Source organism: Canis lupus, chromosome 2 (genome assembly GCF_048164855.1).
Source record: "Canis lupus baileyi chromosome 2, mCanLup2.hap1, whole genome shotgun sequence".
In the NCBI taxonomy this organism is placed as follows: domain Eukaryota; kingdom Metazoa; phylum Chordata; class Mammalia; order Carnivora; family Canidae; genus Canis; species Canis lupus.
This window is the reverse complement of record NC_132839.1, coordinates 43,878,542-43,905,642: the sequence shown is the minus strand read 5'-3', so window position 1 is coordinate 43,905,642 and position 27,101 is coordinate 43,878,542. Positions and strand designations below refer to the sequence as shown.

At 41.0% G+C, this 27,101-nt stretch overlaps 1 long non-coding RNA gene across 1 annotated transcript; it reads left to right on the top strand.

Annotated features, from left to right (window-relative positions):
• Positions 1-23,677: 23,677 nt before the first annotated feature.
• On the top strand, positions 23,678-26,872 carry LOC140610146 (uncharacterized). The gene is made up of 2 exons (XR_012011919.1): positions 23,678-24,119; positions 26,542-26,872. It is a non-coding gene; the product is annotated as an uncharacterized lncRNA (long non-coding RNA).
• The last annotated feature ends 229 nt before the right edge of the window (positions 26,873-27,101 follow it).

Sequence of the window (27,101 nt, the reverse complement as noted above, 5' to 3'; positions counted from 1 at the left end):
TCCCCAAGAGAGTTAACACTTTCTTTCTCATGACTCGGCACATCCATCATACTGTGTTATATCCATTTGCAGACCTTGAGCTTCCTAAGAGCAAGGACCATCTCTAATACATCTTCATATCCCGAATGTTTAGCACAGTGTCACCCAAGACATGGCAGGTGCCCAACAAGTATTGGTTGAATGCACAGATGATAAGTAAATTAATAAATTTCCTACCAAGTGTCTCTTACCATGTTAGAAGCTGGGAAAGGTGGCAGAGGAAAGCAGACTAGAACAGTGGTTCTTTATGGGGTATCGGAAATCCCTGGAGAGCTTAAGACACAGCACTGTGCTCCAAACACAGTCTCTGATTCTGTAGGTCTAGGGAGAGACCTGATAATACGCATTCCTAACAAGTATCCAGGTGATGTCAATGCTACAGCTCTACAGACCACGCTGTCAAAACTACTGACCTGAAGGAAGAATGTGATGTGGCTCCTCAAATATCAGGGAGCTTCCTGTGAACATATGCTCACAAAGAGAAAACAAGGAGAAAGGATAGGGAGATTGCAGATGACAAGCTTGCTTAAAACATTCTACTAACGGTGGGGTGATACAATGAAGAGAGGGTATATCAAGGCTGATTTCATTAACAGGCTTCAAAGAGAAGGAAACAGATCCTACAAAACAGACTGATTTGTCAGAGGTGAAATCACAAGTTGGCTGGACAGGTCTAAGAGAGAAGCTTGTATGTGAGCACAAAGTGACATGTCCGAAAATGTCCATTTCTTTACTCATCATAGGTCCAAACTGGACAAATTAGCATCAACTGTATAATGAATAAGTAAATTGGAGTATACAACCACACCAAGGAATGCTACATAATTGCTTTTAAAAAAGGACAGCTATATGCAACATCAATAAACCTCACAAATGTTGAATGAAAGAAGTCAGACACAAAAGAGTACATTCTGTTTAAATCTACTTATACCAACTTCAAAGAGAGGCAAAACTATTATAGCTTGGAGGTCACAAGAGTTACTTTTGGGTAATAAGGGAAGGAAAGTAATTGCAGGAGGGACCCCAGGGAGTTTCTGGTGCTGTGGATATTCTACTTCTTGAACTAGGTGGGGGTTACAAAATATGCCCAGTTGGATATTTTTGCATTTTTCTGCATGCATATAATGCTCGCAAACTTAAGGTGCTTTTTTGTTTTTTTTTATTTTTAAGTGGTTGAAAGGAAGGAAGAAAATATTCAGAAGTGGCACTAAATCTGTGAGTCAAGCCCCTATCCTGGGAGTTGACACAGAATCCCCCACAAGAGAAACAAGGAAGGTGGTAGTGAGCTTTCCAAGGAGGCAGAAAGGAGCAGGGTCACTTGAGAATGCTTATTCCAGGCCAACTAAACAGGCCAAATCAGGTAACCTCAAAAGAACAATACTTTAATCTTTTACATGAGAATTACAGAGATGGAACATACCCAGGAGATCACTAAAGTTCAGAAGAAGACTTTATAGGAAAATTTTTTAGTCTTTCACATAAACTGGCTCAGTATTTATCTCAGCTGGCAGGTTGGTGAGGTGGGCCACAGCAGCTGTCTTTCTTGGCTAGACTTCCTCCCCTTAAAAAAGGTTTTCTCGCTGGATCCTGTAACTTTTTCCCACCATTCAGGAAGACTCAGGTCTCAGCTCAGAAGTTACCAAATTCTTTCTCTTGGTTCTGATACGTTCTGCACAAACTCTGAAGGAATCTGAGCAATCTGAAAGTGCTGGTACCAGATCCTTTCTTGGGAGGTGAGACTGTGTTTGTCCTGAACAGTTCGGTAAACCAAGCAGCCGGCCAGCTCTGCAGGCCATTGTAAACATCTGGCCAGTTCAGAAATACAGCCTCCTAACTGATCTATTACAGTAAATGGTCTAGACAGTGGGACTAGAACTCTTCGCTTTTTTACACTTCATAAACCTGTATCTAAGTGCAGGTGAAGGCAGTCGTAAATATAAAAACCACTAGAGCAGAATGGCCTTTGATTCTTTGTTTATCACAGGCTAATTAAAACACAAGCTGAACATAACTCAGTTCTTTAATGGAGGTTACCAGATGTGTTATTACTTGACCCTGCTGGGTATGAAGTCCGTGTATAATAACTATAATTTTTTATTTAGTACAGCAGCCCTGCTATAGTGAAGGGTGTGTCTTTCTTTTGATTACAAGGCCCACATTTTAAGGAGGGGGGAAGAGAATGGTTAACTACTGAGAACATGTTCTCTGGGCATTGAAACTATGATTAATATAAGCCTTTCCCAGGAGTGAATTCTTGGGTGCCCGGCATGCTACAGTTACATACCGTGCCAAAGACACATTTTCACTGGGAAGTATAATTACTGACTTCTAAAAGTCACCTTTCATCCCAGCGAACTCCAGCTCTCTCGAAAGCTTTAGAGAGCCATTACAAATTACAGTTAGAGTAATAGCTTCGACCATTCAGCCAGCACTTATGAAGCACTTCAGCTGCCTGCAGCAGGAAAGGTCAACCTTGCAGGGCCACCCACCCCTCCTTAGTCGAGAAGCCATGTGGATCATTTTCCAGTGGGGTGGCCCTGGTGAATGGTCCAGGAACTCTGAGCATCTGGAATTGGCCACATACTCTTGCGCACAGTGCCCAGCAAGTGCCACAAACACTCACTCGAGCATCGAAGATGCACACTTCCTCCGTGTTACTAGAGGGACCCAGAGGAGAATTCTTGCAACTGCCTGCCATAGCACAGCCATACCCCAATTTAGGATCCTTGCAAGACTTACCCGCACCCTAGACTCAGTCCCACTGGATACCTACTTGGATGTCCCCCTTAAACACAGCATTTCCAAAATGGAACGGGATTCCATGTTCTCTGGAAAACTACTCGTATGTCCCACACTCAGAAATCACGGCACCTACCACTTGTGTATGTGCCAAATCCCCAAATCTGAGCTTCATCTTTCAGCCCTCCCTCCCTCTCCACACATAGTCAACTTGTGCCCAAGATCTGCTCATTCTGCCTGTAACCTTCTGACCCACCCACACTTCTGCCATTACCTTTCATCAGTTCAGGCCATCATGTGATGTCATCCTCTAAAACAAATATTCTCAACCGGGTGCAGTTTCACATCCCACCACCACCACCACCACTATGTGCTTACGCGTGCGCGCGTGCACACACACACACCAGGGGACACTTGATGTCTGGAGACACTTTTAGTTGTCACAGCTGGAGGCAGAGGATGGTGCTACTGACAGCTAATGGGTAGAGACCAGGCATGCTGCTAAATATCTCGCAATGCAGAGGACAGCCCCCAAAGCAGGAAATCATAAATCAAAAATGTCAGTAGCACTGACATTGAGAAACTTTGCCCTAAAACATCTCCAAAGGTGCTGTGGGGAGCTCCATAAAACACAAATCTTAACATGTAACTCTGCTGCTCAAAACTCTTCAAATATCGTTGCTCCTAGAACAAAATCCCCCAGGTCCTTCACCCTCTGTTTGCCTCCAGCCTGCCTCATCTGTAAGGCTCTCACCCACCTTCCCTGAAGCCTCCATACTTCAAATGTCTACCCCTAGATTGTTAAGTTCCTTGAACTTTTGGGCCTCTGGCTGAAATCTTCTATCTGTGATCATCAAGGAGTTCACCTGCACTAAGCAAACTCTTATTCAACCTTCAGATCTCAGTCTAATGCAACCTTCTAGCCTGGGTGTGGCCTGTGTTCCCCATGGCACTCGTTTTGTTTTGTTTTGTTTTGTTTTTTACTATCCTTTGCCTTGACTCTGTGCCTTGATGCTTTCGCTTGCTCATCCATTGAGCCTTATGAATGCTCCCTCTGGGAAGGACCTATCTGTCGGTCGGTTCTATCACCTGTGCCTTGCCGTAAGACACTTACCCACTCAATATATGTCACTGAAATAATGAACATAATATCACAGTAAAGTTGGTCTCTGAGGGTATTTAGACTTGGACAATTCAGTCAAACAAATATTTGTATCTTAAGCAAATGATAATTTCCCATACTTTATCTCATTCATTAAATCTGTGTCTCAGACACTTAAACAGGGCTTTAAAGTCATCTACTACAGCACTTCATCTGATACCCACACCCCCTCTACACAACTGCCCTGTGCACGTGTGTGTACACATGTATATACAAACATACCCATACACATATGTGAGCATACAAACACACATACATGCAAATATGCATGCAAAACTGCCCTGTGCACGTGTGTGTACACATGTATATACAAACATACCCATACACATATGTGAGCATACAAACACACATACATGCAAATATGCGTGCACATATAAACATACACACAAATATGCATACACATATGCATATACAAACATAAATACATACATAAACACAAACATACCACTTGCCTTGACTTGGACACGTGTAGTAATGGCAATCTCACTTCCTTTGAGACAACCAGATCCACATTTGCCAAGTACTTTTAGAAAGTATTTCTTTACACTGAGCCTTAATGTGTCTCATCTGCTTGTCAATTCCTGTGCTGTTGGGTCCTCCAGGACAAGCCAACCACCCCCCCTTCTACCTGAAAGACAGACCTCTGGACTTCTTCCTTCTATAGTCTCTTACCTAGAGTTTTTCTCTTTTGTGTCTGAACAAACTACATTTGGTCAAGTTCTGGCTCAAGATGTCTTTGGATAGCTAGTTAGGCTCCCAAATCACTGCCAAGCCTTTGGAGAGTAATGTGGCAATACCCACTAAAATTTAAAATTCACATGCCCTTTGATCCAATAATGTACCCTTCCCGTAATTTATCCTCACATGTGCTCAAAGGCACATGCACAAGGATGTCCACAGAGTAGCACTATTTTCAAAGGCATAAGATTGCAATCTTCTGGAATGTCAATCTTTGGAAGATAGGTTCATAAGCCATGGTCCAGGCACACAACAGAATGCCAGGTCTCCACTAGAAAGAATGAGGCAATCCTCAAAATGCCAAAGTAGAATAGGCTACTGAAACCAAAGTGCAGAACCATGCACTTTGCTCTGCTACTTACAGTAAGAAGAGAGAAAGAAGGGAGGAGAAAATGAGAAAGGAGGAAGGATGTGTGTCCTAGGGAAGAGAAAAGGCGCAACTCTGACTGCTTTTTCTAGTTCTTCTCCTTTTGGTCTCATTTGTAGCAAAATAACACAAGGGAAGACAAGCAAGTAATGTGAGTGTTACCTTGACCATTGGGGAAGAATTGTCATATCAGAGAGAGCAGCTTGGTTCTCCTTTGAAAATTGTGACTTTCCTGGGCTCAATAAGGAGTCATTATTCTTTTTTGTTATTTAATTGTGATATAATTAGCTGAGTTAATGATAAACTCACTTGAGGAATGGAGTTTGGGCAGGTTGAATAAAGCAGACGTGAATTTATTCAAGTACTACACAGTGCTTCTCTAGGAAAAGCATGACTTCTTTGAATTATAGTGACCCCTCTATGAATTAACTTCCCAAACAGAACCAGCCCCTGACTGATGTACTAACAGCCAACTACCAATGCACAGCAAACCCAAACATACTCCATTGACTGCTCACAAATCTCCTAGATGGTTCAAAAAAGCCACTCTGCTAATCCAGTTTCTTTTTGTAAGGTATTTTAAAGATTTATTTATTTATTTATTTATTTATTTATTTATTTACAAGAAACACAGAGAGAGAGAGAAGTATAGACATAGGCAGAGGGAGAATCAGACCTCCTGCAGGGAGCCTGATGTGGGACTCAATCCCAGGAACCCAGGATCACAACCTGACCCAAAGGCAGATGCTCAACCGCTAAGCCACCCAGATGCCCCTCTTTTTGTAATATTCTTTAGAATTAAGAGCATATACTTCATAGTATTATTTATGTCCATATAACATTGACTAGAGAAGTAGGTTTCCTGACTTAGCCCATTAGTTGGAGAATTTGGGAGGACAAAAATTGTGATGTGGCTAAAAGGACTTTGGCCAAGGTAAGTAAGTGTTGAGATGGCATTCCACGAGATGGCATTTTCTTCTGCATAAGAATTGTTTTAGAAGAGGGGTGCCTGGGTGGCTCGGTTGGTGAAGCAGCCAACTCTTGGCTTTGGGTCAGGTCTGATTTCAGTGTCATGAGATCTAGCCTCGTGTAGGGCTCTGCACTCAGCATGGAGTCTGCTTGAGTTTCTCTCTCCCTCTTCCCCTGTCCCTCCTCTCTCTCTCTCTCTCTCTCTCTCTCTAATAAAGAAATAAACCTCACAAAGCTCTGTCTTTCTCCTCTCCTCAGAATCCTCCCTTCTGTGATAAATCTCAGCAATCCAGAAGTGTTCTCCAGGTTTACAAGGTCACTCCTAGCTACATTCCTGCCCAAAAAAGAGCTCTATCAATGAGTCCTATTCTCTTTGTCCAGTTCTAGTCCATCCTAAAGGCTCTGTGATGACCTGTCATGTGCTGCCCGCAAACTCTCTAGATGCCTGCCCCCTATGACATGGAGAGATCATGTGGGAGACAGCTGCCAAAATACCATCCCTCACTGGCAAGGAATGGAATCTAATAGAAGAGGATCTCTCTCTTCCCCAGGGGTAGGCTTGGTTCTAACATTCCCTACCTTCGCACAGTTCTAGAATTAGACTACTCTGTTGGTACACACACACACACAGACACACACACAAACACACAGAGCAGTTTCCCTTGTGGCATGTCCTCAATGCTGGATAAATGAGCCCTAAGGAGATTTTTGGTCTCAGCCGCTTTCTACCTCTATCTTTGTGTCGTTGCCCTGAGCCACATCCCTCCGGTCTAGGCCTGCATACCCCACTCTCTTACATGTAAAACTAAGGGACTCAATATTGAACTCCCTATGAAGCCTACAATTTTCAACTCCATGGTCCCTGATTCTCCGATGGAGGGCTGGTCACATTGTGTCTTCTTCTGGAACAAGAAGAAACAAAGCATATCGATATGTAACTCACCACAGCATGATAGAATTCAGTTATTCAAAATCACTTTTGGGAAGTTAAAAAGGGATCTCCTTCGTCAGGCAATAGGAGTTTCTAAAACCTAAACTTGAGTTAAACTGCTCTTGGAGGAAAATTATTCATTCCTGCACCAAAGCTCTCAGACCCAGTTGTTTCTTCATATGAACCCCTCTCTCTGTGCTGGGACTGTGGGAATGGAGAGAAAATAAAGGCGTGGCTCTTGACTTTCTCAAGCTCACGTTCCGACAATGAAAACAAACTTCTCCCAGAAATAACACCCTTATTACAGGAATGTGGGCCAACCCCCAACACGTCTTCTGACTCCAACAGGAAATCAGACCAATGTTTAAATGCCTGTCTAATGATGTCTCATCTCCCATACCCAGCACACAAAGTTTCTCATGTCAGTGAAGGAACACATGATGTCTATAGCACAGAAGCACCAGCACAGCCTTGTCACTTCACATTTGTCATGAAAACACCTTCATCAGTGGAATTAGCCACTTGTTCACCAGCATGAATGCAGTGACAATAAAATACAGACCCCAGAATCTTCTATTTTCATTCCCTCACATTCCCTCACATTAATGTGAGGGACCCGGAATTGAGAGATCACATGTTTCATCTACAGAATGTCTCATAATGATAAAAATTAGCTTTGCTTTTGAGCTTAAGCTTCAAGTTGAGCTGGAACCCAGCCTACTCCCAGGTGCTTCAGCTGGTGTGGATGTTAAGAATGAATTTTTCCCAGGTATAATTAACACTTCTTTAATATTTCTTCAGAGTCTGTTTGGGTCATCCAATGAACCTAGCACCTGGAAAGAAATGATTGAGCTCACAAGCTTTGAAAACCAGCCAGCCACATCATCTTATGCATTCATTTGTCTCTTTGAGGGGAAAAAAAACCTGCCAGCAGTCTGAGAGTTAAACAGTATTCCTGTCATGTTTGCCCTGAACTTGCCCAGTTAAATTGCAACAGCATGGGTCTCCATAATTATCTAATTGTTAGTGTTGTGCCTTTACGTAATTTATGATGTAGCACTAAAGTCTGACCCTGGGTTTGAAATGAAGTGCAGTACTGCTGACATCCAAGCTCAAATTAGTAGGTAAGCACCCAATTAACGATTATGCTTCTGAGCTTTCATTTCCATCTGACCACACTGCTACGCTAATCAGTTTTCTGAGCCTTTCACCTTCCCCATAACTAACAAGCATTTCTTCTGCTTTTTATGTCTATGGATGCCCTGCATCCTCATAAAAAAGCTCTCCATGACTGCTGTCTTTAAGTCTTCTGCCAAAAAATGGCTGCCCACAAGTAGACTGGCCAGCTCCGATGCCTTTTGTTGGCAAAACCAAACATGAGGTTGATGGGTTCCCACTGCCCTCCTCTGAAAAAAAAAAAAAAGTGATCTCTGCAGAATGCCTAGGTCCCATAGATGGCTTTAATTGCCTATTAGAATCTGTCAATTAAAGGATGGAGCCACTTGGATGTCTACATCATGGAGTCAGCCAATACTCTGAAGCAATGGACCTCCCATCAATTTCCACCATCTATCTGACTACTGGGGAAAGACAAAAGCAGAAATAGGAAGAAAATCAGGCAACGCTCCTTTTCTCTCCCTTCTCATGCCTCCTGCACTCAACTCCCTGCACACCCTGGACCACTCTTCCCATTCCTTCCACCCACCTTTACTCCCCCTAAATAGCAGCACTGAGCATAAAATATTAGCATATTTTTAGAGACTCAAGATATCATTACTTTGGCCTTAGTACCTGTACAAAGTAAGTTTATTGTGAATGTGCAAATGAGCATCTTCATGGGGAAGTGACTTGCTAACTACCAGATGTGAGTGCAATTGCTATACTAGATCCATATCTTCTATCTTCCCAACCACTGTTATTTCTAAGCCTTATATCACTTGGCATTTTGATTCCCAGTTATCTGAGCCACTCCTTGTCCCACTTCCTACAGTCAGAGAAGAGGAACACATTCACTTACAACTCCTGACAAACAACAAAATCAGAACTAAATTTGGAATCTCCATTATTGCTTTCCTAATACATATCCTAATTCTATACTTAGACTGGCCTTCTACTCCAGATTCATCTTTTGTACATGACCTAAACATCTTCCTATCTACCTCATGTTTGTTCTAAGCATAAAGTCATCAAGAACCTTATCTAGTGGCTTCAGACTTAAGGTACCAACCAGAAGCTTTTCTTTTTTATTTCTAGTCAAACTTATTCAGTACTCCAACATAAAAATCTCATTATAAAGAGGAGACAGAGGGATGAACGTGCAGAGCACAGAGGATATTGGGGACAGGAAACTATTCTATATGATAATATAATGGTAGATGCATGTCATTATATATTTGTCCAAGCATAGAATGAGCACCACTAAGAGTGAACCCTAATGACAACTATGGATTTGGGGTGATTATGACATGTTCAGGTAGTTCATCAGTTGTAACAAATGTTATCACTCTGGTGAAGGATGTTAATAGTGCCAGAAGCTACATGAGGAGGAGGTCAAGGATGTATGAGAAATCCTTATAGTTTCCCATCAATTTCACTGTGAACCTTTAACTGTTCTTTTAAAAGTCTTAATTTAAAAATCTCATGATGGGGTACCTGGGTGGCTCAGTCAGGTAAGTATCTGTCTTCTGCTCAGGTCATGACCTCAGGGTCCTGGGATTGAGCCCCATCTCAGGGCTGCTGTGGAGAGTCTGCCTCCCCCTCTCCCTTAGCCTCTCCCCCTGCTTGTGTTCTCTCTCTCTCTCATAAATAAATAAAATCTCAAAAAATAAATAAATAAAAATCTCATGATGAAAAAAAGATAAAAATAGGGTTTTTCTGATGAGAATGGTTGAATCCCCCCACCACCACTGGGGTACCATCAGAGGACATGCTGGCACACATAGTTTGAAAACCACCATCCTAAAATAAACTATAGAAGAATGTAAAAGTAAAGGGACCCAATAAATTTTATTTGACTAGCATTTCCTTTCTTTTTCTGTTGCCTAAAGTGGCTAACATTCATTGGGTACAAAGGTGGGTTTTTTTGGTTATGTCTTGTTTTGTTTTTGAGGGAGAGAGAGCATATGCAAGAGGAAGAGGGAGGGAGAGAGAGAATCTTAAGCAGGCTCCATGCCCATCCAGAAGCCCAATGCATGGCTCAATCTCAAGACCCTGAGATCACAACCTGAGCTGAAATCAAGAGTCAGACCCTTAACCAACTGAGCTGCCCAGGCTCCCTGAGTACAAAGCTTATTTTTATTAATCTTTTGAGATAAAAAAAAAGAAGAAGAAAGAAGGCATCCTTGTTCCCATTTTATGGGTCCCCCAGGACACAGAGCTGGCTAAACTGGAAAGGTGGAAGAAAAATTTGATCCCCTGCCTCAGCCAGTTCTCTTTCCACTGCAATATGGTGTCTCCCCACAAAAGTTCATATCACATAGATGTGTGTTGTGATCACACGCAGACATTCAAGAAGTACTTTTGGTGCTAGTGGTGAGGATGATGATGGTAAAAGCAAAGGAAACTGAGTTGAATGTTGACTGAAAAGAATACCTTATTAACACAATATTTGAGAAGCATATTGTATAACTAACTTTTTGTAGAGTAAGTCTTGATTTTGCGGACGCTTCACCCAACTTCAACTACCCACTATATAAATTCATAAGAAGCAGGTACCATCAAGCCCAACTAGATAAGAGCAATGAAATGAGAGTAACCTATCTTCCGCTTTGATCAGAACTATTTACAGCATGCACTTATTTAAAAGCATAAAATAAATAAACCAAGTTCCTTCCTAAATTAGTGCTAAGTGGATGTAGGTAACACACAATCCTGGAAACATTGCATAGCAGTGGCCCTCATCCCTGGATATTAGGGCAATTTTACTAGAATCTTTCCATTTTAGCAGCCTTCATCACTGTACAGAGGATAAAGATAGCCCATCACAGTTTAACATTGATTGTCCTAGAGCCTGTAGCTAAAGGAAAGCTAGCACTTATAAGGACAGAGACCCCAATTACTAAGTAATAATACTTTGCAATATTGCCCCCAGAAGTCAATCTGAATATCTGCATATCACCTGTAGAGTCAGGGTATCAGTGGGGATTTGATCCAAGAAGCAAAACTACTGAGGCATTTAGAATAAGGGATGTGTTGCCAAATGAGACCTGGAGGATGGAGAAGAATCTATGCAAGCTGCTGCCTCTCCATCTGGTGGTATGCCTGAAGTCACCATTATTAAGTCAGGTAGGTGGGCAGTCTTGTGGAAAAGTTGTATACAAAGTGGGGGAGAACAATTAAGGACTGGACCACACACACATAAACTATAACCCACAAATACAATCTGGATGCCCCACAGCTGTCTCTCACCACCTCTAACCTAAAAGTCATGGTGGCATGAAGAAAAAACTGACATCCTCTACCACAGAGCTGCACATAGGAGGAAACTTATGGGAGACGGAGGAGCTGTAGATCCAGGTGCCCATGCCAGCAAAGTGAGATAGCACATCAGTGACAATGTAAATTGGCTGCCGCAGTGCTTAGAGCTCCATCTACCTCAACCCTTGGAGCATAAAATTTGCTTCTGCTTTACTTCCCATCTTCCAAATCTCACAGATACTTCTCCTGTGACCAACCCCAACAAGGAACCAGCCAAGGGAGGGAATTCTAGGAACTGTAGTTCCAGCTCAGCTAATTTTACACAGTACATAACCAGCACGGAGAGCAAACAACAATCTGATGATGAAAACACACTTCACTGGTATGCTGGCCAACTGACACCTGGCAGGCTCCTTCATTTCTTTCCATCCAAGCACCTCATGATTTCCAGAAGCTGCTTATCCAAAAGCCCAGCATTCTTTGCTCCTGCCTCCCATTGACCCATTTTGGTTAACCTGCCAGTATATAAAATCTAAATGAGTCTTTTATTTCTATGGTCACAAACTATAGGTTCCATGAATAACCTCTGGTGATCATGGCATCTCTTTGCTCCTCTCCCCCAGCACACTATTTACCAAGGAAAAGATGTCTTAATAAAGAGGGTAATTTAATCTGAACTGCTCCTTAATTCCTAGGCATCTCTTAACTGCCTAGCTGTCAAAAGAAAGTGTGTTTTTTCAGCTGCATGGTCTATCGGGCTCTCATTAATCTACCATGCTTTAATATCCATTAGAGAGCATTAATCTAAAAGGATGGATTGGGGGCAGAGATCCCATTCCTCTTGTCTTTTCTAAATTTCTGTCATCAGAGGAAGGTTTTTTGTTTTTTTTCTCTATAAAGCTCCAAAGACAATCAAATAAACTGAAGAGTGTTTGTCAATCTGTTTACATTGACAGATTGCTATTTGTGCCACCCTAGCTGGATTTAGAGTTTCTTCTCAGGTTCTTCCTGCAAAGTGCCCAGCACAAGTTCAAGCTCATCTCATATTAGGTCATGAATCCCATCCTTCACACTGACCACCAACATGCTCCTTGTTTGAGATAACTTGTCCTTCTCCATTTGTTCTTTCTGGTTCCTATATTTTGTTCAGCACCACAGCTCTGGCCCCCAAATATGCTGTGCAATCTAGCTTTTGGAAGCAGAGTGTCTAAATCCTAAATCATCCTGGAGTTGTCGAAAGTCAAGGTAATTACAATAATTTTTTTCAAGTGATTCCAAGAGGGCAAAGATTCAAAGGGATTCCCTAGTGTGTCTAATAATTTTTACAGCAAAATTATTTTGCATTTCACCTATATCTTTCCCAGGAAAATCTGAAGCCTTGCCATCTCTGCAAAAATTGTATTCTTGAGCCATTCCTTTATGTTAAGTTTTACCTTCAGAGCAGAAAACACATTCAGAAAATATGGCCTCTGCAATGATTTGGATGAGGAAGTCTTCCATCCAATATGCATAAATTCACTGAGCCAAAGAAATGTAATGCCATTGATTGGAGATTTCATCTAAGAATTCAAGACATGTTTTTTGTTTGTTTGTTTGTTTTTGTTTTTTACTATGACTAGAGTTCCCCATACTCAAATTCCCATCACAGAAGATTTCATTTGGTCTTAAAGAGACACAAGCACAGGGGCTTCTGAACCTCCCATCTAATCACTTATCTGATGTGAATTGAAAATATATAAATTACCTCAATTCACTTTCTAGATCACCGTAGAATGTACCTCTGGATGATGTATTGCATGCAGATGTTCTAGTTCCTCATTCTGAACCTCAAGAACCAGGAAGACAATGTTGGTGACCCAATCAAAATGGGAAATCATGGCAAGCTAAAAAGCACAGTCTCACTGGCATCAGGAATGCTATCCACCTCTGGCTGATGGTACCAAATGAAGTAACAGAAGTCAGAGCCTAAATTTACAGGGTTTCTAATTTTTCAAGAGAAGCCAGAAATCCACAGTTTTATATAAAATCTTCCAAATCTAAAGATAAGCTTAAAATATGTTAAACCCTGTGTTAAGTCAGTACTAAAGGTGGAAACCAGCCCAAAGACTCCTAATTTTATAATCTCATTCCCAATGCCTTTGTAGTAAGGCTGGGCCCCTAGAAATGACTAGTCACCTCTGGTATTTTTAATCCACATTCATTTCTTTTTTTTCTTTCTTTCTTTCTTTCTTTCTTTCTTTCTTTCTTTCTTTCTTTCTTTCTTTTTTTTTTAAAGAGAGAGAACTCAAGTGTGAGGCGGTGGGGAGGGATAGAGGAAGAGGGAGAGAGAATCCCAAGCAGGCCCCATACCCAGTATGGAGTCTGATGAGGGGCTCAATCCCATGACCCTGAGACCATAATCCAAGCTGAAATCAAGTGTTGGAAGCTCAACCGACAGAGCCACCCAGGCACCCCTTAATCCACATTCATTTCTATTTGAATGTGGTCACTAGAGAGAGGGAAAAGCAGGTGGAAACTAGAGCCACACTGAGTGATATGCATGTATATACAGAATTACTCCTCAAGAAGTGCCAAAGGAAGTTCTTCAGGACAGAGTGGAATGATGCTAGGATGAAAACTTAGATACACAGAGAAGAATGAAGAACGAAAAGCACTGGAATGGTGAATGAGGGCAAAAACAAAAGACTATCTTTTTTCCTCTGAGTATCTTTAAAAGGCAGGTTACTATTTTAAAAAAATTATATATATAATGCATATATATGTTATATATATACATATATACAGATACACATATACATACATACATATACATACAAATTTCAGAATATTTCAGAGTTTATAATACAGTTAATCCTTGAACAATGCCAATATTAGGGGTACCAAGCTCCGATGCAGTCAAAAATCCAAGTGCAACTTTTGACTCCCCGAAAACTTAATAGCCTACTGTTGACAAGAAGCCTTACTGATAACATCAACAGTCAATTAACACACATTTCGTCTGTTATATATATTATATACTGTATTGTTATAATAAAGTAAGCTGGAGAAAAGAAAACATTATTAAGAAAATCCTAAAGAAGAGAAAATAAATTTACGGTAGTATATTTATTGAAAAACAATCCACATATAAGTGGATCCAGGCAGTTCAAACCCATGTTGTTCAAGGGTCAACAGTATACATATGTATATAAACATAAAGTAACAATACCCCAAAGGATGAAGGAGAAGAATAACTAAAATCATTGTCTCAAGGGTCTTATATTTTACATGAAATGATGCAATAATAATACTAAATAGACAGTGATAAGCTAGTAACTGAGATATATATTATACTTCCTAGAGCAACAATTATTTTTTTAAAGTTTCCTAAGAGAATAGATAAGATCCAGTAGAGGAATTGAAGTGAAATAATATAAATAAATGTAATAACCTAAAGAAGGCAAAAAAGAAAGAACAGAGGAACAAAAGACAGATGTACAAGTAGAAAGAAAACAAACAGCAAAATCCCAGACTAAACCCAACTATACCAAAACATCCATTAAATGTAAATAGACAAGTAATTCCTATTAAAATGTAGAGATTGTCAGCCTGGGTTTAAAAACAAAAACAAAAAAACAAAAAAAACAAGACCCACCTAGATGTCATCTTATCTAAGAGGGAGACTTCAAATGCAAAGATACAGATCAATCAGTTAAATTAAAGGGTGGGGAAAGACAGCCCATTCAAACTCAATAAAACAAAGTGAGTATGGCTATATCTATATCAGATAAAATAAACTTCATAGACATTCTTTAGTAATAAATGAGCCCATTCATAAAGAAGATATAACAATTCTTAATAAGCATGCACCTAAAAACAGAGTTTCAAAAACATGAGGCAAAATCGACAGAATTTTTTTTAAAAAGATAGAAATTGATCCACATTCCTAGTTAGAGACTGTAACTGTAACGGTATAGATCATCTGAATATAATAGGCATAGCATCTCTGCCACATTCACAAAAGACATTCCACACATTTAACAAATGAGGCATGGGTTCTGAGCCATCAGAACAGGCACTAGCAATAGGGCTGGAGGAAGGACTTAGAATCCCCTGCCTTGCTAGGCATTATTGCTTTAGTCACCAGACCAAAGGAGAGGGACCAGGTAGGCCAGGTGTAGGAGGCTTGGGATAATGCATATTCACAAACAAGCATGGAAAGTATCACAATATTTTAACAATCAATATGGCTCCAAAAGTAAGCAGCAGATTAGTGGACTTCTTTTGTAAGAGGAATGCCACCACTAGCTTCTTCCAAAAGGTATTTTATTAGACTGAAGTTTTCTTGAAAACAAGATCTGGGATTGATTAATCCATGTAGCTCTCACCAATCTTCATACAGAGATCTTCTCATAATAGAAACATCATAAAAATTAACTCAATGAAAGAAATAATAAATAATTCCCTTCTTTCTTCTTGGAGCATGAGTTACCCTTTGGCAACACTCCTCCCTACTTTCAAAAAGATGACACTGTTGCACTTGAATTCTTTCATCACAATGGTTAAAGCCAAAGCTTAGCAAAACATATTGGGATGCTGGCACCTTCTGTTGAACAAGTTGTATATAAAATGCTGCTGAAAAGCAGCATATGTTTTTGATAACTGTAAAACATATTATATTTGTGAACCAGGAAGGAATTTAAATGCTGAATATTAATGCACTTGAAGTTTTATTTAAATTAAAAGTTGATCTTTGATGTGATTTGATTCTTTCCAAAACATGACAGTCCCTTTCAGGGTCTCTTCTGTGTAGGCTGTATAGGTGGGAAGTTAGCTTTGTGCTTAATGCCACTGTAGCCCTGTCTCAGGTCTAGGCATAAGGATTAAGGTACCACACTTTGTTTTAAAAATGAGGTGGGTTAAAAGAGAAGGGAGGCCAAGCAGTAAGGTGATGTTGTGCATGTGTTCCTGAACAGCCACTGACTCACTGTGAACCCCAGAGTCTCAGCCCATAGCTCAGCACACACGTTCACTTAGCATATGGGACTTGTCTTCAAGAGAAGCAAGGAGGTGCCACACCTCTGAGGTGGCCACAGGACCGGGAAGGGAGAGGGTCTGTATCAGCTTGTCTCCTTCCCATCTCCTATTTTCCATGGGTCAATGCTCAGCCTCTGTGGAGCTGGCCACTCTGGGATCCAGACCTCATAACCTGCAGGTGGTGTTCATCCAAAGCTGAGAACGGAGGGGTGATTCATATGGGTGAAAGCCTGGGAGAGCAAGAGGGAAGTGGTCAAAGCAATCTGGGAACATGCCCAGGCTTTAGCTCCATTACACCTAGAGCTACTCCCCATGCTGGACTAGTCCCATGGACCAGTGGAGACACAGCCCTACCAATAGTGCAGTCATGCAGCTCTGCAACCCTGCCAAGATATTGTAGCTTCTCAGTCTGCAGGTTAGGAAGGCAAGGGTCATAGGCCAGGACAGAATGTGAACGGGGGAAGAAGAAGCAGTTACTTAAGAAAAATGACTGGGTACTAGAAAGAGCTGAAACCTTATCATCAACTCAACCTTGGTTCAGATCCCATCTCCATGCTTACTGCTTGTGCAACTTTGTGCAAGTCACTTAACTCCCTGAGCTAACTTTTCCCACCTCAAATAAGGATAAAAACAATCGTCTAAAGAGATGTTACGCTAGTAACATCTGGCACAGCACAGGGCTCTAGTCACTCATCAAACATGAGTTCCTGCATGCATCAGAGATCGCATATCAATATCCAGTAGGGCCTCACATTGCTTAATAAATAATATTTGTTAGCAGGTCATTGCCTGATAGCTAAGAGCAGGAAAGCCAAGTCGCCATACTCAAAAGAACACAGCACTGCCTATAAATAGCACAGAGACGCAGGTATGAGCATGCACAGATATTCACAAATGCTCTGGGTACACGGTAGTCTCTGTGACTTTCCCCTACAACACATCAGCCACTAAAGAGCTCAGAAACTCAGCTCCAGGACAAGCTGCCTTCCTTTTTTTCTGTTTTGCAAGGACAAATCTGACAGAAATGTAGAACCCACGTAGGCATTTACGCAGCCCATGCAGCAGGGAAAGCCTTCAGCCCTGCCATGAAGGATAGACTTGATGACAACATCCACTATACAGATGAGCCCTCAAATTAGTGCAGGAGCCTCGAGGCCTCAGGCTCGGAGGAGAGAGGCGTCCACCGCTCTGCCTCTGCCACCGGCCACGCCGCCAGGGGCATCCATCACAGTAAGTACCAGAGGAACAACACCTCTGATACCTCTTCATTGGGCCGCCGGCAAATGAGGTACTAGATTAGGCCTGACACCGGGCAGAGCGCGAGCCGAGGTTTGCCGGGTGTAATTAATTGGAACTTCGCCAGCTTGACAAATTGGGATGATGAATCTATCGTGTATGAATAGGGAAAAAAATGCATAATCAGTCAAAGATTTAGTTAAGACAGCTTTACTCTGACTCCCTGCCATAGCTAAATCCATTAAGGTAAGGAGACATCACTTTAAAGAAGGCAATGTCCTTCATCTGTTCAATTTATAACTTTTTGTTCTTGAATTTATGAGAGAAGTCAACTCAGATTTGCTTGACTTTAAGAGAAGACGAGGTTTCTCTTGTGAGTTTAAAAAATAATTTGTCTCCTGTGTCTTTTAGTGCAGTGGAAATACGGGTAAATAGACTTGGGGGTGGGGGTTGTTCTCAATTCTATAAGGCATTTTATTAGTACTTGAGCCAAACAGGCCACTTTGCCTCTGTGGAGTTGGCTTTATGCTAAATATAAAACGAGAAACTTTTTTCATCAGGTTCCTCCCACACACCCCTGTTTTCTGGATCCCTGTTTACAGACTGATAGATTCAGCAGTAGGTGGGTGAGGACTGCTTTCTGTTCTAATTGGCAGGAGAAATCATTTTTTAGTTTCTTCTACATTCAGGTTGGATCTACTTAGGAAAAGTACCAATTAGGTGATTATCTAGCTAATTTGACAAATGTTTTAAAAAAATCAAACTAGAAATCAGTCTTCAAATTTAAAAAAAAAAAAACAAAAACAAAAACAAAACAAAACAAAAAACAACTTTAAATTATTGACCAGATTAACCAGATGGTTATGCCCTAGGCAAAAAAAGACACCGCTTCCAAGAAGAAAGAGAGGAAGGTTCACACATCTCTAATTCCTCAATGCATGACTTTGCAGGTATTAATTAGCTCATGACCCTCAAATCTATGGGATTTTTAGAAATGTTATCTGCGTGTCAATACTACTGCTTCCCTTTCTGCTAAATAACAAAGTGATTCTGCTGGTTTGTTTGTTCTTATCCTTTGGAAAATGGAAGCTCTCTCTGGCTTTCATGACCAAAGTCTTGCAAGCATTAATGACAGTGGAGAGAGACAAAGAGAAAAGAAAGAGTCTAGATTTCAACCTGGACATGATTCATTTTCACCCAATGCAGAGCAAAATGCTAAGACAGTAGTATAATTAAAATGCCAAGGCCTCACAGGCAACCCCATAGACAGTTGAACACAAACATTGTATGTGCCCACTGAGACAGGCCCTCTGTGTGCCTCCGGATGCTAGTCACCTGTACACACGGGCGGAGGCAGGGTGGGGCAGAGAGGAGCTTCTGGAAGCAAGTGGACTGCAGCCCATTCATGCATGAAAAAGCATCTCGTTATTGTTTAGTAAGGCATGAAGGAAAGGGATTGAAGGAAAGAACCCGCCAGGCTACACTGTGACCACACCTGGGCTGCAAGGGCAAGTTACCAGAGAGCTGCTGTCGCTTTTTCCACCCCTCTGCACCAGTGCAAATGTCCTGTAAAAAAGATATGTGTGAAACTCACTAAATACCACTTTGGAAATGGAGTCTCCTGTAATTTGGATCACACCTTAGCTTCAAGTGGCAAAATGCCTTTCCTCACTACCCATAAAAACTTTTAATGTTCAATGAAACTTAAGAATTAGAAAGTGAGAAAAAAGTTGAAAGGTACTCGGTTTTCCTTTTGTGGGTCTTTTTTACAGTCTTTTTCAAAGGATGTAGAGACAGACGCAGGCAGACACACTGATTTACAGGAGTGCAGGAGAGGAGAGGCCCCTCAGGAGACCACTCAAGTTACAATTAACAAAGGGTATGATGTTTTGCTGGAGGCACTAGAATTTAGACTGATGAAGATAATCGCTAAGCGGATTGGGGCTGCAGTTAGCCAAAACTTTGCTTCTCCTCCTTTTCGAAATCTGTCTTTCTTTTAAGTTAACAGTATTGCTGAAGGGTGGCAATCTTCTCTATTCAATTTTTGTCTAAGCCAGTCCTACCTTCCTAGCTATCAGAGGACAGGAAAAGTTACTCTAGAATAGTACTTTTTATTTTTAATTAATGTGTCATCACCCATTATCTCATTTAATCCTTCCCATCTCCATGAAGCAACAAGTGATTTTTTTTAAATGGGGTTCAGGGACATTAAGAGGTACACCCAAACCATAGCCGTAGGTGTGTAGCTGGGATCCAAAACCAAGGCTCTCAGATTCCAAATGCCAAGGCTTTTCTAATATCCTGTAAGACACTGTCTCCCCATAATAATTAATCTCACTGTCTTTATAGTTTTTAAATTTAGTAATTAAAAAAAGCCGTCAGGGGTATTTTACTGTATGTTGACAAATTTAATTTAAATAAAATATTTTTTAAAAGTAACTGTCTGTGTGCCAGGCACTGTGCCCAGCATTTATCTTAGTTAATCCTCACAACATCTCAAGCAAGTATGATGCCCCGCTCTGCACCCCCCTACCCTCTACCGATGAAGACATTAGTGCTGATAGAGGGAAAACACCATGACAGAGTTCAGACTGTGCCTACTAGGGTCCAAGTCTAGCTTCTAAACCACCAGGTTCAGGTCACAGGTCACAATCCATTTCCACATCATGTCTGCTCTCATCTTGATGGGCCATGTGGAAGCAGTTAAGTAAGATGTACAGCAGGAAGCAAAGATAGAGAAATTGCTCTTTCTTGCCTCAGTCTCATAGGGCTGTAATTGGGTTCTAAGGGCTTTGTATATCTTACAATCAATTTTCTTTCTATATGAACCTCTTTGAGCAAGTTTCTGGGGCTTGCAAGCATTTTGCCCTGATTGAGATCTTCAACAAACAGTAATAACGATGATGATTCCAACAAGGACAGTGACAATGGCCTTACCTTTCATGACATCATACACTCTTGAAGAAGATTAGCCCTGCCCCCAAGTACAGCTACTTATAATTCACTGACCTCATAATGAGAGCCCTACAGCAATAGGATAAATGGACATTCTAGGGCCTTGTCCCTCTAGACCCTTGGACCAGCAATGTCAGCACCACCTGGAAACTTATAAGAAGTGAAGAAATTCAGGGCACATCTCAGATTTAGTCAAAATCTGGTGAATGGCCAGGTGAATTATATGGACATGAAGTTAAGGAAGCACTACCCTGGTAATAATGCCTGCCTAGTGAAAAAAGTGCCCATTGGCCACCCTCCTGGTCACTAGAACGAGTTCAGGTGATGTGGTTGGCTGAGCACATCTTCCATTTCTCCCTCCTGGCTCCCCACACACACCCCCAAATTTGAACACTAATTTAAGAGGACAATTTCCCTGCTGAAAGTGGACCATTCTTCGGTCAAGGAGAATGGACTCAGCCTTTCAAGCATTGGCCATTTGATCCTGGACCAGTTCGCATGGCCCCATTAGTTTACAGGATGTAATATCCAATTCTCAGATTATAAACCCTCAAAGGGTTCTGTCCAGTTCCTGACACACCAAATAAACAAGTCTATTAAATTTCTGCTGCATATTTTTTCAGCTTCCACCATCTGAAAAGCTAGTGGAGGCAATTTGCAAAGCACAAGGAAAACTAAATTGCAACCATGCAGCTTTCATCTCCAGCAACCTGATGTTCAGTAAAAGGGGAATAACCACCCATCTCAGGGTTTTAATGAGACAATAAAGAGTTGAAATTATGGATTTCATAGAGTCAGAATGAGAATATGTATGCTATATACATATTACTCATTTGTTCATTTGTTCATTCCCTCTTTCATTTACTTTTTCCAATTACCCTCTTCTGACAGGACAAAAAGAGACAGGAGGTTTCATGCTACAAGTCTGGATAAGGAGACGAGACAGGAATTGCCAAAGGCACAACATAATGGTTCCACGCTGACTTTCAGGAACAAATGACAAGGTTTCTTTTCAAGCTCTTTAATTGATTTGAAGGTGGATGAGAAAGTGTGATGTGTGAATTAAAGCAAAGAGGGCAGATATTACAGTCAGTCCAAGTGTCTCACACACTGGCTGTGCCTTAGTATCATGTGAGTTTTTTTTGAGCTACACATCTATCAAACCTGAATTCCACTACCTGTGAGATGGGGGCAGCACCCTCCTTGTGGGATGGTTCTAAGGATCAAGGAAAATGTCATTTCAAATCATTATTTCTCCATAAAGAAGACATCTCAGGATGCCTGGGTGGCTCAGTGGTTGAGTGTCTGCCTTCGGCTCAGGGCGTGACCCCAGAGTCCCATATTGGGCTCCCCACAGGGAGCCTGCTTCTCCCTCTGCTTCTCTGCCTCTCTGTCTGTGTCTCTCATGAATAAATAAATAAAATCTTTAATTAAAAAAAAGGACTTCTCATGACTGTTAGTACCTACCAAGGACCTCCTGAAGATGGAGCACCCCAGGCCTGGCACCCCCAGGTTGTGATGATATTCAGGCCTCAGGGCCATAAAGATTAAATGAGTTAAAGATTGTGACTGCCTTAGCATGGTGCCTGAATACTATCTGCATACTCCGTGTTCGATACTATTATCTTTGTGGTGACACAGACATGTTCACATCCCAGTGACACTCTAGATCTGTGACCTTGGGCAAGTTTATGGATGGATAAACTGCCTTACCTCAGAAAAAATTTGATGCACCTGGCCAAGGTACTCAGTCTCCTTAACCACTCCATGAAACTGTTTCAAATACTATATGAGAAGACCCATTGACAAAAAAGTTGCCAAGATTTTTCCTTTTATTCCCCCAGTCCATTCTCTGTTCTGCTCTGTGCCCCTAGAGATTAACCCTGATGAACCACACTCCCCGCTCTTTTGGTGGCTGACTTCCCTTTGAGTTTGGCCAATGCCAGAAAAGGAGGATGGTGAGAGAGAGAAAGACAGAGAGACAAGAGAGACAGAGACAGAGAGACAGGAGTATTTCTTCTTCATGTCCTCCCTGAATCAGTGCAGCGTCTCTGGACACAATTAGCATCCTCCATGGCTGTGGCTTTGTCAAGTGATCTTTCTTCCAGGGCACCATTTTTCACCAGGTTATATAACATTATTTCCTTCATTTTCCACTTTGCCCTCTGGTGGCAGCAGCTCCCCGCTGTTGCCAAACTCAGGGTGTATCAACATTTCTGGTCTGGTCCCCTTAATGCTGTTCATTCCTTTGAAGGTAGCCCACTCTTGAAAGTTTCTTCATGGAAACACCTCACTGAATTTTTTCCTTCCCATGAACTTCTATCTATCAAAATACTGAACCCCAAAATGATGCTCAGTTTTAAGACTACCTGTCCAGACAGCTGCCCATTCTGTGGAACTGCTCTGCAGCCCCTTTGGAAGAAACCAAGATAGAAACCGAATCTATTTTCACTCAGCATAATACCCTCCAGTTCCATCCACGTTGAAGTAAATGGTAGGTATTTGTCATTTCTAATGGCTGAGTAATATGTTCTCATTCATTTGGGGAATATAAATAATAGTGAAAGGGAATAGAAGGGAAGGGAGAAGAAATGGGTAGGAAATATCAGAAAAGGAGACAGAACATAAAGACTCCTAACTCTGGGAAATGAACTAGGGGTGGTAGAAGGGGAGGGGGGAGGGGGAGGGGGGTGGGGGTGAATGGGTGGCGGGCACTGAGGGGGGCACTTGACGGGATGAGCACTGGGTGTTATTCTGTATGTTGGCAAATTGAACACCAATAAAAAATTAAGAAAGAAAGAAAGAAAGAAAGAAAGAAAGAAAGAAAGAAAGAAAGAAAGAAAGAAAGAAAGAAAGAAAGAAAGGAAGGAAGGAAGGAAGGAAGGAAGGAAGGAAGGAAGAAGAAGAAGAAGAAGAAGAAGAAGAAGAAGAAGAAGAAGAAGAAGAAGAAAGAAAAGAAAGAAAGAAAGCAGAAAGAAAGAAAGAAAGAAAGAAAGAAAGAAAGAAAGAAAGAAAGAAGAAAGAAAGAAAGAAAGAAAGAAAGAAAGAAAGAAAGAAAGAAAGAAAGAAAGAAAGGAAAAGAAAGAAAGAAACCTAATCTAAAGAGAATGAAATCACAAGCTGGATGGAGCCCAACAACAAATGTTCTCTGGAGAATCTGTGCTAAGAGAAACAGAGACTATATTTGTAAGTGGTGGTGGAGGTCCCAGCCTGACAGAACAGAGAATGAGAATTTGGGGCAGAAAGAGAATTTACCGTTTTGCTCAATATTAGTAGCCCAATGGCCATGGCACTACTTGGAATGGGGAACTCCCCTAGTTGATTCCCAAGACAGAGATGTGGCTAACACAGGAGGAAGAGGGACTGGAATGGAGGCATGCCACCAGAATGAATGTTATTATCAGTGACATGGTAATAAAATGAAGTAACAGTGCACAGAATTCCATAGAGCTAAAGAGTAGCCTTAGTGTTGGATAATCTAGCCATCTGACTTTGGGCAAGCCATGGGATCTTTGATTCTTCATTTACAAGATGAAAGGGTTATTCTACAGGTGAATCTCAAGATACTGTGTATCTCCAGAGTTATCTATTTTAGGAGTTAGATTTTTCCCTCATCAGCCCTAGCTACTGTGATCTGCCACATTTCTTCCTTTCATTTGCTTCCTGTTTTTAGGTCTACCCAGAAAACTCTTCTTCTGAAAGGCAGCTTGGACTTTAAAGCTGTTGACCTAATGCTGTGGCTGATGAAAGTATTTCCATGAAGGGATGTAGCCAGAATCAGATTTGCTTTTAAGACTTTGACCTCTCAATGGTCACGCTTGAGCTTTCTATCTCCGTCTTGTTTATCTATGTTGAGAATGAGTTTAATGTTTTGAAATGTTGGTGTTGGGGGAATGTTGATAGAATTCTTTTACAGAGAGACAATGGCCCACATGTAAGGAATATTTGCTTTATCACTAGTTCGGTTATTAACTAGATCTGGGAAAATGGAGCCTTTTGGGGTGGGAGGTCCTTTTTTTGTCTCTACTGTTTGTTTTAAAATAGTCTTAAAAGCTCCAGTGAAAATAAAGCACAGAAATGTGAAATATGTCTTTGGATTTTCATTTGCATATATTTAATTCCTGAAGAGTAGAGGGGATATTGGGATTGTTGCATACGCCCACAGTTGAAACAGAAGATTTTAGTTCTCTCTTGGAGTCATGACATTAATATTGTTACCTTTAAAAATAAGTATTTTCGCATCAGTATCTGCCACGTATGTTAGAGTTCCAATTTAAATTTGCAACTTAGATGACTATTTGGTTATCATGAGAATATATATTCTTATAAAGAAACCATAAAATATTATTGCTCCTCCAGTTTGCAAAATTAACTGGAGAGGAAAAAAATTAGTTAGTGCAACCATAAGGCTCTACTGCAAGTGAGAGGTAAAAATATAATTGAGGCTCAATTTTAAAACTGAACAATATCATAAATAAATCAAATTTTAAAGATGATTATTTCCCCCACTCCTACTTAAATCTGAAATGTGGTAGCTTATGTGTAAAGTTTCTTTTGGTTCAAATTCTTTTGTTTTCATTATAAATTCTAAGTGCTGTTAAAAATTATATGGCAATGCAAATTATATATTAAGAAGTATAACAAGGGACTTTGGCTCAGAAATCAGACTTCTGGGAGCATAATTTAAAGAAATAACTGGAGAAACAAAATCTATGGGGATGAACATATTCATTTTCACATTATTATATGGAAAATTGGAGACAGTTTATAAGTTTAACAATAAGAGATTTAATAAGTAAAACACGGAACGTAAAACTCAATGGAATGGCCTAGAGCCATTGACATGTAACAACATGGAAAACCATTGGTATACGAATAAAAAGAATTTAAAAAACCAGAATACAAAATTATATGTTCATTATCACTGTAACCATGTAAAACTGTGATTAGATCTTTTAAGGGAACATGTAAAAAAGAAAACTATTGTATTTGATTGATGAGATTACAAGTAATATATTTTAAAAGGAAATCCTTATTATTGTTAAAAAATTGCTCTTTAAAACTTGAAATAGAAGATTGAATCTAGAAGACAAGATTCTCTGACAGGGCTCCATGAAGGGAAAGAAGTGAGTATTTATTTCTATATTAGGGATTCCTGGTTGCCAGAAACAAAATCTCACTCAACCCAGCTTAAGCCAAAAAAATTTATTGCAAAGAAATGATATGAATTCAGAAAGAGAATCATAGCTGGACTGCAGAAGAAGGCTGAGACAGAACTAAAAGCGAAGGCACTGGCCCATCACATAGCCTCATAAACCCCACTCCTTATGAACAAAATTTTGAAATTTGAAATACAAGATTCAATCATTCACTTGCATAACCCTGAGAGTCAGTGCTCCACTGACTCACCTTAATTCAGGCCCATGTGTTCTGTATTTAAAATTGTGCCATTTTGTTCATCATGGACTTCTTGCATTATTTTTTATTTATAAAAAATACTATAATAAAGTATTCTTTGTCTTAACCAATAGTGGGGGTTGTTTGTTTGTTTGTTTGTTTGTTTTAACCACTCCAATTTTGTGCCCTCTGAAAGTGCCTCACACACCTCATGCTAATTCCTGCCCTGCCCACACAGTGTTTGCAATTCCTCCATCCAAGCCCATCCTTGCATCAGGGTGCTGTTTCCCAACAGGCTCTGTTAAGATCATAGCCCATTATGTGATAATATCAGATGAACCAATTAATTGGGGTTTTCATGCCAGACCGGTTGTGTCCATCAGATAAGCTGAGAGCAAGCAACAAGGCATAAAACTTTTTGTTTAGGGAAAGGATGGAGATAGGAAAAGCCTATCAGGGAAGCTCTAGGCCTTGCAGGGAAAGAATGAGCCAGAGCAAATGTACACCATTTTTATAGCCTTTCAGGGCATAACTCAAACCCTGTTCTTGCCTTCCTTTCTACCACCTCCCCGTTAGGGTGACAGTGAGCTGTCAGGGATGGCATACCCATGACAGAGATGGATTTCTCCTGTAAGAAGCAGTCTACCACGGAGACCCTTGATGGTACATCGCAGCCTTGGCTTCCTTCTGACCTCATCACCCCTGGGCACCCAGCTCTGTGTTCCTGGAGCCCAGAAAAGCCTCATCTCCCAACTACAGCTCTAGCCCACAAGCCCTGCATAAGTCCCAGATGCCCTCACACATACTGATTGTTAAGGCACATCAGGAGGAGAGATGATGGATGATGCTTGCTTGGTTTTATTCAAAGTGTGCTTCCCATTAAAGAGAAATGTCATTTGTGCCTCAAGCCATCTGAAGCCCATTTGTTTTCATATTTATGGGAGTATGTGTGCCACGCTCTCCCCTTTTCTCTCTTTGCTTTCAAGTCTGCCCCCACTCACCTCCCTCTCCTCACCCTCTTCCCAATATTTCTTGCTAAAATATGGCAGGGAAGCCAAGAGAGCTGTCATCTTTGGAATGCTCTTGTCACAGTGGACGTTTGAAGAATCCCTGCAACATGAGAAACCCAATTCTTT